Raw genomic sequence first — 13,270 nt, 5'->3', positions numbered from 1 at the left:
TGCATGTTTGTTAAATATGAAGGTTGAACATGTCCCTCGATGTCCGTTGATGTGAAACATGATATGTGAACCTATTTGGTTTGAAATTCGGTAAAATGAAAGTATTGAAATGAACCTTGTCGCGAAAATGAAATGTTAGCCTATGTGGTTAGAAGTTTGATAAACACTGAACTTGTCCCTCGATGTCCCTTGATGCGAAACATGATATGTGAACTTATTTGGTTTTATATTCGGAAAAATGAAAGTATTGGAATCACTTTGTCGCGAAAACGAGATTTTAGCCTTATATGGTTAGAAGTTTGATAAAGGTTGAACTTGTCCCTCGATCTCCTTTGATACGAAACATGATATGTGAATCTATTTGGATTTGTATTCGGCAAAATGAAATTATTTGAATGAGCATTGTCCCAAAAATGAGATTTTAGCCTATATGGTTAAAAGTTTGATAAATATTAATGTTGAATTTGTCCGTCGATGTCCTTTATTGCGTAACATAATATTTGAACCAATTTCGTTTTAAATTTGGTAAATAGAAAGTAATGAGATGACCCTTATCGCGAAAACGAGATTTTAGCTTATATTGTTGCATGTTTGTTAAATACGAAGGTTGAACATGTCCCTCGATGTCCCTTGATGCGAAGCATGATATGTGAACCTATTTGGTTTGAAATTCGGTAAAATGAAAGTATTGAAATGACCCTTGTCGCGAAAATGAAATGTTAGCCTATGTGGTTAGAAGTTTGATAAACAGTGAACTTGTCCCTCGATGTCCCTTGATGCGAAACATGATATGTGAACCTATTTGGTTTTATATTCGGAAAAATGAAAGTATTGGGATAACTTTGTCGCAAAAATGAGATTTTAGCCTATATGGTTAGAAGTTTGATAAAGGTTGAACTTGTCCCTCGATCTCCCTTGATACGAAACATGATATGTGAACCTATTTGGTTTTATATTCGAAAAAATGAAAGTATTGGAATGACTTTGTCGCGAAAATTAGATTTTAGCCTATATGGTTAGAAGTTTGATAAAGGTTGAACTTGTCCCTCGATCTCCCTTGATACGAAACATGATATGTGAACCTATTTGGTTTTGTATTCGACAAAATGAAATTATTTGAATGACCATTGTCCCAAAAAAGAGATTTTAGCCTATATGGTTAAAAGTTTGAGAAATATTAATGTTGAATTTGTCCCTCGATGTCCTTTATTGCGTAACATAATATTTGAACCAATTTCGTTTTAAATTTGGTAAATAGAAACTAATGAGATGACCCTTATCGCGAGAACGAGATTTTAGCTTATATTGTTGCATGTTTGTTAAATATGAAGGTTGAACATGTCCCTCGATGTCCGTTGATGTAAAACATGATATGTGAACCTATTTGGTTTGAAATTCGGTAAAATGAAAGTATTGAAATGACCCTTGTCGCGAAAATGAAATGTTAGCCTATGTGGTTAGAAGTTTGATAAACAGTGAACTTGTCCCTCGATGTCCCTTGATGCGAAACATGATATGTGAACTTATTTGGTTTTATATTCGGAAAAATGAAAGTATTGGAATCACTTTGTCGCGAAAATGAGATTTTAGCCTTATATGGTTAGCAGTTTGATAAAGGTTGAACTTGTCCCTCGATCTCCTTTGATACGAAACATGATATGTGAACCTATTTGGTTTTGTATTCGGCAAAATGAAATTATTTGAATGAGCATTGTCCCAAAAATGAGATTTTAGCCTATATGGTTAAAAGTTTGATAAATATTAATGTTGAATTTGTCCGTCGATGTCCTTTATTGCGTAACATAATATTTGAACCAATTTCGTTTTAAATTTGGTAAATAGAAAGTAATGAGATGACCCTTATCGCGAAAACGAGATTTTAGCTTATATTGTTGCATGTTTGTTAAATACGAAGGTTGAACATGTCCCTCGATGTCCCTTGATGCGAAGCATGATATGTGAACCTATTTGGTTTGAAATTCGGTAAAATGAAAGTATTGAAATGACCCTTGTCGCGAAAATGAAATGTTAGCCTATGTGGTTAGAAGTTTGATAAACAGTGAACTTGTCCCTCGATGTCCCTTGATGCGAAACATGATATGTGAACCTATTTGGTTTTATATTCGGAAAAATGAAAGTATTGGGATAACTTTGTCGCAAAAATGAGATTTTAGCCTATATGGTTAGAAGTTTGATAAAGGTTGAACTTGTCCCTCGATCTCCCTTGATACGAAACATGATATGTGAACCTATTTGGTTTTATATTCGGAAAAATGAAAGTATTGGAATGACTTTGTCGCGAAAATTAGATTTTAGCCTATATGGTTAGAAGTTTGATAAAGGTTGAACTTGTCCCTCGATCTCCCTTGATACGAAACATGATATGTGAACCTATTTGGTTTTGTATTCGACAAAATGAAATTATTTGAATGACCATTGTCCCAAAAAAGAGATTTTAGCCTATATGGTTAAAAGTTTGAGAAATATTAATGTTGAATTTGTCCCTCGATGTCCTTTATTGCGTAACATAATATTTGAACCAATTTCGTTTTAAATTTGGTAAATAGAAACTAATGAGATGACCCTTATCGCGAGAACGAGATTTTAGCTTATATTGTTGCATGTTTGTTAAATATGAAGGTTGAACATGTCCCTCGATGTCCGTTGATGTAAAACATGATATGTGAACCTATTTGGTTTGAAATTCGGTAAAATGAAAGTATTGAAATGACCCTTGTCGCGAAAATGAAATATTAGCCTATGTGGTTAGAAGTTTGATAAACAGTGAACTTGTCCCTCGACGTCCCTTGATGCGAAACATGATATGTGAACTTATTTGGTTTTATATTCGGAAAAATGAAAGTATTGGAATCACTTTGTCGCGAAAATGAGATTTTAGCCTTATATGGTTAGAAGTTTGATAAAGGTTGAACTTGTCCCTTGATCTCCTTTGATACGAAACATGATATGTGAACCTATTTGGTTTTGTATTCGGCAAAATGAAATTATTTGAATGAGCATTGTCCCAAAAATGAGATTTTAGCCTATATGGTTAGAAGTTTGAGAAATATTAATGTTGAATTTGTCCCTCGATGTCCTTTATTGCGTAACATAATATTTGAACCAATTTCGTTTTAAATTTGGTAAATAGAAAGTAATGAGATGACCCTTATCGCGAAAAGGAGATTTTAGCTTATATTGTTGCATGTTTGTTAAATACGAAGGTTGAACATGTCCCTCGATGTCCCTTGATGCGAAACATGATATGTGAACCTATTTGGTTTGAAATTCGGTAAAATGAAAGTATTGAAATGACCCTTGTCGCGAAAATGAAATGTTAGCCTATGTGGTTAGAAGTTTGATAAACAGTGAACTTGTCCCTCGATGTCCCTTGATGCGAAACATGATATGTGAACCTATTTGGTTTTATATTCGGAAAAATGAAAGTATTGGAATAACTTTGTCGCAAAAATGAGATTTTAGCCTATATGGTTAGAAGTTTGATAAAGGTTGAACTTGTCCCTCGATCTCCCTTGATACGAAACATGATATGTGAACCTATTTGGTTTTATATTCGGAAAAATGAAAGTATTGGAATGACTTTGTCGCGAAAATGAGATTTTAGCCTATATGGTTAGAAGTTTGATAAAGGTTGAACTTGTCCCTCGATCTCCCTTGATACGAAACATGATATGTGAACCTATTTGGTTTTGTATTCGACAAAATGAAATTATTTGAATGACCATTGTCCCAAAAAAGAGATTTTAGCCTATATGGTTAAAAGTTTGAGAAATATTAATGTTGAATTTGTCCCTCGATGTCCTTTATTGCGTAACATAATATTTGAACCAATTTCGTTTTAAATTTGGTAAATAGAAAGTAATGAGATGACCCTTATCGCGAAAACGAGATTTTAGCTTATATTGTTGCATGTTTGTTAAATATGAAGGTTGAACATGTCCCTCGATGTCCGTTGATGTGAAACATGATATGTGAACCTATTTGGTTTGAAATTCGGTAAAATGAAAGTATTGAAATGAACCTTGTCGCGAAAATGAAATGTTAGCCTATGTGGTTAGAAGTTTGATAAACACTGAACTTGTCCCTCGATGTCCCTTGATGCGAAACATGATATGTGAACTTATTTGGTTTTATATTCGGAAAAATGAAAGTATTGGAATCACTTTGTCGCGAAAACGAGATTTTAGCCTTATATGGTTAGAAGTTTGATAAAGGTTGAACTTGTCCCTCGATCTCCTTTGATACGAAACATGATATGTGAATCTATTTGGATTTGTATTCGGCAAAATGAAATTATTTGAATGAGCATTGTCCCAAAAATGAGATTTTAGCCTATATGGTTAAAAGTTTGATAAATATTAATGTTGAATTTGTCCGTCGATGTCCTTTATTGCGTAACATAATATTTGAACCAATTTCGTTTTAAATTTGGTAAATAGAAAGTAATGAGATGACCCTTATCGCGAAAACGAGATTTTAGCTTATATTGTTGCATGTTTGTTAAATACGAAGGTTGAACATGTCCCTCGATGTCCCTTGATGCGAAGCATGATATGTGAACCTATTTGGTTTGAAATTCGGTAAAATGAAAGTATTGAAATGACCCTTGTCGCGAAAATGAAATGTTAGCCTATGTGGTTAGAAGTTTGATAAACAGTGAACTTGTCCCTCGATGTCCCTTGATGCGAAACATGATATGTGAACCTATTTGGTTTTATATTCGGAAAAATGAAAGTATTGGGATAACTTTGTCGCAAAAATGAGATTTTAGCCTATATGGTTAGAAGTTTGATAAAGGTTGAACTTGTCCCTCGATCTCCCTTGATACGAAACATGATATGTGAACCTATTTGGTTTTATATTCGGAAAAATGAAAGTATTGGAATGACTTTGTCGCGAAAATTAGATTTTAGCCTATATGGTTAGAAGTTTGATAAAGGTTGAACTTGTCCCTCGATCTCCCTTGATACGAAACATGATATGTGAACCTATTTGGTTTTGTATTCGACAAAATGAAATTATTTGAATGACCATTGTCCCAAAAAAGAGATTTTAGCCTATATGGTTAAAAGTTTGAGAAATATTAATGTTGAATTTGTCCCTCGATGTCCTTTATTGCGTAACATAATATTTGAACCAATTTCGTTTTAAATTTGGTAAATAGAAACTAATGAGATGACCCTTATCGCGAGAACGAGATTTTAGCTTATATTGTTGCATGTTTGTTAAATATGAAGGTTGAACATGTCCCTCGATGTCCGTTGATGTAAAACATGATATGTGAACCTATTTGGTTTGAAATTCGGTAAAATGAAAGTATTGAAATGACCCTTGTCGCGAAAGTGAAATGTTAGCCTATGTGGTTAGAAGTTTGATAAACAGTGAACTTGTCCCTCGATGTCCCTTGATGCGAAACATGATATGTGAACTTATTTGGTTTTATATTCGGAAAAATGAAAGTATTGGAATCACTTTGTCGCGAAAATGAGATTTTAGCCTTATATGGTTAGCAGTTTGATAAAGGTTGAACTTGTCCCTCGATCTCCTTTGATACGAAACATGATATGTGAACCTATTTGGTTTTGTATTCGGCAAAATGAAATTATTTGAATGAGCATTGTCCCAAAAATGAGATTTTAGCCTATATGGTTAAAAGTTTGATAAATATTAATGTTGAATTTGTCCGTCGATGTCCTTTATTGCGTAACATAATATTTGAACCAATTTCGTTTTAAATTTGGTAAATAGAAAGTAATGAGATGACCCTTATCGCGAAAACGAGATTTTAGCTTATATTGTTGCATGTTTGTTAAATACGAAGGTTGAACATGTCCCTCGATGTCCCTTGATGCGAAGCATGATATGTGAACCTATTTGGTTTGAAATTCGGTAAAATGAAAGTATTGAAATGACCCTTGTCGCGAAAATGAAATGTTAGCCTATGTGGTTAGAAGTTTGATAAACAGTGAACTTGTCCCTCGATGTCCCTTGATGCGAAACATGATATGTGAACCTATTTGGTTTTATATTCGGAAAAATGAAAGTATTGGGATAACTTTGTCGCAAAAATGAGATTTTAGCCTATATGGTTAGAAGTTTGATAAAGGTTGAACTTGTCCCTCGATCTCCCTTGATACGAAACATGATATGTGAACCTATTTGGTTTTATATTCGGAAAAATGAAAGTATTGGAATGACTTTGTCGCGAAAATTAGATTTTAGCCTATATGGTTAGAAGTTTGATAAAGGTTGAACTTGTCCCTCGATCTCCCTTGATACGAAACATGATATGTGAACCTATTTGGTTTTGTATTCGACAAAATGAAATTATTTGAATGACCATTGTCCCAAAAAAGAGATTTTAGCCTATATGGTTAAAAGTTTGAGAAATATTAATGCTGAATTTGTCCCTCGATGTCCTTTATTGCGTAACATAATATTTGAACCAATTTCGTTTTAAATTTGGTAAATAGAAACTAATGAGATGACCCTTATCGCGAGAACGAGATTTTAGCTTATATTGTTGCATGTTTGTTAAATATGAAGGTTGAACATGTCCCTCGATGTCCGTTGATGTAAAACATGATATGTGAACCTATTTGGTTTGAAATTCGGTAAAATGAAAGTATTGAAATGACCCTTGTCGCGAAAATGAAATGTTAGCCTATGTGGTTAGAAGTTTGATAAACAGTGAACTTGTCCCTCGATGTCCCTTGATGCGAAACATGATATGTGAACCTATTTGGTTTTATATTCGGAAAAATGAAAGTATTGGGATAACTTTGTCGCAAAAATGAGATTTTAGCCTATAGGGTTAGAAGTTTGATAAAGGTTGAACTTGTCCCTCGATCTCCCTTGATACGAAACATGATATGTGAACCTATTTGGTTTTATATTCGGAAAAATGAAAGTATTGGAATGACTTTGTCGCGAAAATTAGATTTTAGCCTATATGGTTAGAAGTTTGATAAAGGTTGAACTTGTCCCTCGATCTCCCTTGATACGAAACATGATATGTGAACCTATTTGGTTTTGTATTCGACAAAATGAAATTATTTGAATGACCATTGTCCCAAAAAAGAGATTTTAGCCTATATGGTTAAAAGTTTGAGAAATATTAATGTTGAATTTGTCCCTCGATGTCCTTTATTGCGTAACATAATATTTGAACCAATTTCGTTTTAAATTTGGTAAATAGAAACTAATGAGATGACCCTTATCGCGAGAACGAGATTTTAGCTTATATTGTTGCATGTTTGTTAAATATGAAGGTTGAACATGTCCCTCGATGTCCGTTGATGTAAAACATGATATGTGAACCTATTTGGTTTGAAATTCGGTAAAATGAAAGTATTGAAATGACCCTTGTCGCGAAAATGAAATGTTAGCCTATGTGGTTAGAAGTTTGATAAACAGTGAACTTGTCCCTCGATGTCCCTTGATGCGAAACATGATATGTGAACTTATTTGGTTTTATATTCGGAAAAATGAAAGTATTGGAATCACTTTGTCGCGAAAATGAGATTTTAGCCTTATATGGTTAGCAGTTTGATAAAGGTTGAACTTGTCCCTCGATCTCCTTTGATACGAAACATGATATGTGAACCTATTTGGTTTTGTATTCGGCAAAATGAAATTATTTGAATGAGCATTGTCCCAAAAATGAGATTTTAGCCTATATGGTTAAAAGTTTGATAAATATTAATGTTGAATTTGTCTGTCGATGTCCTTTATTGCGTAACATAATATTTGAACCAATTTCGTTTTAAATTTGGTAAATAGAAAGTAATGAGATGACCCTTATCGCGAAAACGAGATTTTAGCTTATATTGTTGCATGTTTGTTAAATACGAAGGTTGAACATGTCCCTCGATGTCCCTTGATGCGAAGCATGATATGTGAACCTATTTGGTTTGAAATTCGGTAAAATGAAAGTATTGAAATGACCCTTGTCGCGAAAATGAAATGTTAGCCTATGTGGTTAGAAGTTTGATAAACAGTGAACTTGTCCCTCGATGTCCCTTGATGCGAAACATGATATGTGAACCTATTTGGTTTTATATTCGGAAAAATGAAAGTATTGGGATAACTTTGTCGCAAAAATGAGATTTTAGCCTATATGGTTAGAAGTTTGATAAAGGTTGAACTTGTCCCTCGATCTCCCTTGATACGAAACATGATATGTGAACCTATTTGGTTTTATATTCGGAAAAATGAAAGTATTGGAATGACTTTGTCGCGAAAATTAGATTTTAGCCTATATGGTTAGAAGTTTGATAAAGGTTGAACTTGTCCCTCGATCTCCCTTGATACGAAACATGATATGTGAACCTATTTGGTTTTGTATTCGACAAAATGAAATTATTTGAATGACCATTGTCCCAAAAAAGAGATTTTAGCCTATATGGTTAAAAGTTTGAGAAATATTAATGTTGAATTTGTCCCTCGATGTCCTTTATTGCGTAACATAATATTTGAACCAATTTCGTTTTAAATTTGGTAAATAGAAACTAATGAGATGACCCTTATCGCGAGAACGAGATTTTAGCTTATATTGTTGCATGTTTGTTAAATATGAAGGTTGAACATGTCCCTCGATGTCCGTTGATGTAAAACATGATATGTGAACCTATTTGGTTTGAAATTCGGTAAAATGAAAGTATTGAAATGACCCTTGTCGCGAAAATGAAATGTTAGCCTATGTGGTTAGAAGTTTGATAAACAGTGAACTTGTCCCTCGACGTCCCTTGATGCGAAACATGATATGTGAACTTATTTGGTTTTATATTCGGAAAAATGAAAGTATTGGAATCACTTTGTCGCGAAAATGAGATTTTAGCCTTATATGGTTAGAAGTTTGATAAAGGTTGAACTTGTCCCTTGATCTCCTTTGATACGAAACATGATATGTGAACCTATTTGGTTTTGTATTCGGCAAAATGAAATTATTTGAATGAGCATTGTCCCAAAAATGAGATTTTAGCCTATATGGTTAGAAGTTTGAGAAATATTAATGTTGAATTTGTCCCTCGATGTCCTTTATTGCGTAACATAATATTTGAACCAATTTCGTTTTAAATTTGGTAAATAGAAAGTAATGAGATGACCCTTATCGCGAAAAGGAGATTTTAGCTTATATTGTTGCATGTTTGTTAAATACGAAGGTTGAACATGTCCCTCGATGTCCCTTGACGCGAAACATGATATGTGAACCTATTTGGTTTGAAATTCGGTAAAATGAAAGTATTGAAATGACCCTTGTCGCGAAAATGAAATGTTAGCCTATGTGGTTAGAAGTTTGATAAACAGTGAACTTGTCCCTCGATGTCCCTTGATGCGAAACATGATATGTGAACCTATTTGGTTTTATATTCGGAAAAATGAAAGTATTGGGATAACTTTGTCGCAAAAATGAGATTTTAGCCTATAGGGTTAGAAGTTTGATAAAGGTTGAACTTGTCCCTCGATCTCCCTTGATACGAAACATGATATGTGAACCTATTTGGTTTTATATTCGGAAAAATGAAAGTATTGGAATGACTTTGTCGCGAAAATTATATTTTAGCCTATATGGTTAGAAGTTTGATAAAGGTTGAACTTGTCCCTCGATCTCCCTTGATACGAAACATGATATGTGAACCTATTTGGTTTTGTATTCGACAAAATGAAATTATTTGAATGACCATTGTCCCAAAAAAGAGATTTTAGCCTATATGGTTAAAAGTTTGAGAAATATTAATGTTGAATTTGTCCCTCGATGTCCTTTATTGCGTCACATAATATTTGAACCAATTTCGTTTTAAATTTGGTAAATAGAAACTAATGAGATGACCCTTATCGCGAGAACGAGATTTTAGCTTATATTGTTGCATGTTTGTTAAATATGAAGGTTGAACATGTCCCTCGATGTCCGTTGATGTAAAACATGATATGTGAACCTATTTGGTTTGAAATTCGGTAAAATGAAAGTATTGAAATGACCCTTGTCGCGAAAATGAAATGTTAGCCTATGTGGTTAGAAGTTTGATAAACAGTGAACTTGTCCCTCGACGTCCCTTGATGCGAAACATGATATGTGAACTTATTTGATTTTATATTCGGAAAAATGAAAGTATTGGAATCACTTTGTCGCGAAAATGAGATTTTAGCCTTATATGGTTAGAAGTTTGATAAAGGTTGAACTTGTCCCTTGATCTCCTTTGATACGAAACATGATATGTGAACCTATTTGGTTTTGTATTCGGCAAAATGAAATTATTTGAATGAGCATTGTCCCAAAAATGAGATTTTAGCCTATATGGTTAGAAGTTTGAGAAATATTAATGTTGAATTTGTCCCTCGATGTCCTTTATTGCGTAACATAATATTTGAACCAATTTCGTTTTAAATTTGGTAAATAGAAAGTAATGAGATGACCCTTATCGCGAAAAGGAGATTTTAGCTTATATTGTTGCATGTTTGTTAAATACGAAGGTTGAACATGTCCCTCGATGTCCCTTGATGCGAAGCATGATATGTGAACCTATTTGGTTTGAAATTCGGTAAAATGAAAGTATTGAAATGACCCTTGTCGCGAAAATGAAATGTTAGCCTATGTGGTTAGAAGTTTGATAAACAGTGAACTTGTCCCTCGATGTCCCTTGATGCGAAACATGATATGTGAACCTATTAGGTTTTATATTCGGAAAAATGAAAGTATTGGGATAACTTTGTCGCAAAAATGAGATTTTAGCCTATATGGTTAGAAGTTTGATAAAGGTTGAACTTGTCCCTCGATGTCCCTTGATGCGAAACATGATATGTGAACCTATTTGGTTTTATATTCGGAAAAATGAAAGTATTGGGATAACTTTGTCGCAAAAATGAGATTTTAGCCTATATGGTTAGAAGTTTGATAAAGGTTGAACTTGTCCCTCGATCTCCCTTGATACGAAACATGATATGTGAACCTATTTGGTTTTATATTCGGAAAAATGAAAGTATTGGAATGACTTTGTCGCGAAAATTAGATTTTAGCCTATATGGTTAGAAGTTTGATAAAGGTTGAACTTGTCCCTCGATCTCCCTTGATACGAAACATGATATGTGAACCTATTTGGTTTTGTATTCGACAAAATGAAATTATTTGAATGACCATTGTCCCAAAAAAGAGATTTTAGCCTATATGGTTAAAAGTTTGAGAAATATTAATGTTGAATTTGTCCCTCGATGTCCTTTATTGCGTAACATAATATTTGAACCAATTTCGTTTTAAATTTGGTAAATAGAAAGTAATGAGATGACCCTTATCGCGAAAACGAGATTTTAGCTTATATTGTTGCATGTTTGTTAAATACGAAGGTTGAACATGTCCCTCGATGTCCCTTGATGCGAAGCATGATATGTGAACCTATTTGGTTTGAAATTCGGTAAAATGAAAGTATTGAAATGACCCTTGTCGCGAAAATGAAATGTTAGCCTATGTGGTTAGAAGTTTGATAAACAGTGAACTTGTCCCTCGATGTCCCTTGATGCGAAACATGATATGTGAACCTATTTGGTTTTATATTCGGAAAAATGAAAGTATTGGGATAACTTTGTCGCAAAAATGAGATTTTAGCCTATATGGTTAGAAGTTTGATAAAGGTTGAACTTGTCCCTCGATGTCCCTTGATGCGAAACATGATATGTGAACCTATTTGGTTTTATATTCGGAAAAATGAAAGTATTGGGATAACTTTGTCGCAAAAATGAGATTTTAGCCTATATGGTTAGAAGTTTGATAAAGGTTGAACTTGTCCCTCGATCTCCCTTGATACGAAACATGATATGTGAACCTATTTGGTTTTATATTCGGAAAAATGAAAGTATTGGAATGACTTTGTCGCGAAAATTAGATTTTAGCCTATATGGTTAGAAGTTTGATAAAGGTTGAACTTGTCCCTCGATCTCCCTTGATACGAAACATGATATGTGAACCTATTTGGTTTTGTATTCGACAAAATGAAATTATTTGAATGACCATTGTCCCAAAAAAGAGATTTTAGCCTATATGGTTAAAAGTTTGAGAAATATTAATGTTGAATTTGTCCCTCGATGTCCTTTATTGCGTAACATAATATTTGAACCAATTTCGTTTTAAATTTGGTAAATAGAAACTAATGAGATGACCCTTATCGCGAGAACGAGATTTTAGCTTATATTGTTGCATGTTTGTTAAATATGAAGGTTGAACATGTCCCTCGATGTCCGTTGATGTAAAACATGATATGTGAACCTATTTGGTTTGAAATTCGGTAAAATGAAAGTATTGAAATGACCCTTGTCGTGAAAATGAAATGTTAGCCTATGTGGTTAGAAGTTTGATAAACAGTGAACTTGTCCCTCGATGTCCCTTGATGCGAAACATGATATGTGAACTATTTGGTTTTATATTCGGAAAAATGAAAGTATTGGAATCACTTTGTCGCGAAAATGAGATTTTAGCCTTATATGGTTAGAAGTTTGATAAAGGTTGAACTTGTCCCTTGATCTCCTTTGATACGAAACATGATATGTGAACCTATTTGGTTTTGTATTCGGCAAAATGAAATTATTTGAATGAGCATTGTCCCAAAAATGAGATTTTAGCCTATATGGTTAGAAGTTTGAGAAATATTAATGTTGAATTTGTCCCTCGATGTCCTTTATTGCGTAACATAATATTTGAACCAATTTCGTTTTAAATTTGGTAAATAGAAACTAATGAGATGACCCTTATCGCGAGAACGAGATTTTAGCTTATATTGTTGCATGTTTGTTAAATATGAAGGTTGAACATGTCCCTCGATGTCCGTTGATGTAAAACATGATATGTGAACCTATTTGGTTTGAAATTCGGTAAAATGAAAGTATTGAAATGACCCTTGTCGCGAAAATGAAATGTTAGCCTATGTGGTTAGAAGTTTGATAAACAGTGAACTTGTCCCTCGATGTCCCTTGATGCGAAACATGATATGTGAACCTATTTGGTTTTATATTCGGAAAAATGAAAGTATTGGGATAACTTTGTCGCAAAAATGAGATTTTAGCCTATATGGTTAGAAGTTTGATAAAGGTTGAACTTGTCCCTCGATCTCCCTTGATACGAAACATGATATGTGAACCTATTTGGTTTTATATTCGGAAAAATGAAAGTATTGGAATGACTTTGTCGCGAAAATTAGATTTTAGCCTATATGGTTAGAAGTTTGATAAAGGTTGAACTTGTCCCTCGATCTCCCTTGATACG

Source organism: Medicago sativa, chromosome 3, assembly GCF_051527215.1.
Source record: "Medicago sativa cultivar Bolivia chromosome 3, Bolivia_mono, whole genome shotgun sequence".
NCBI classification, from domain to species: Eukaryota; Viridiplantae; Streptophyta; class Magnoliopsida; order Fabales; family Fabaceae; genus Medicago; species Medicago sativa.
The sequence above is the reverse complement of the archived record's forward strand: the minus strand, read 5'-3'. Positions refer to the sequence as shown.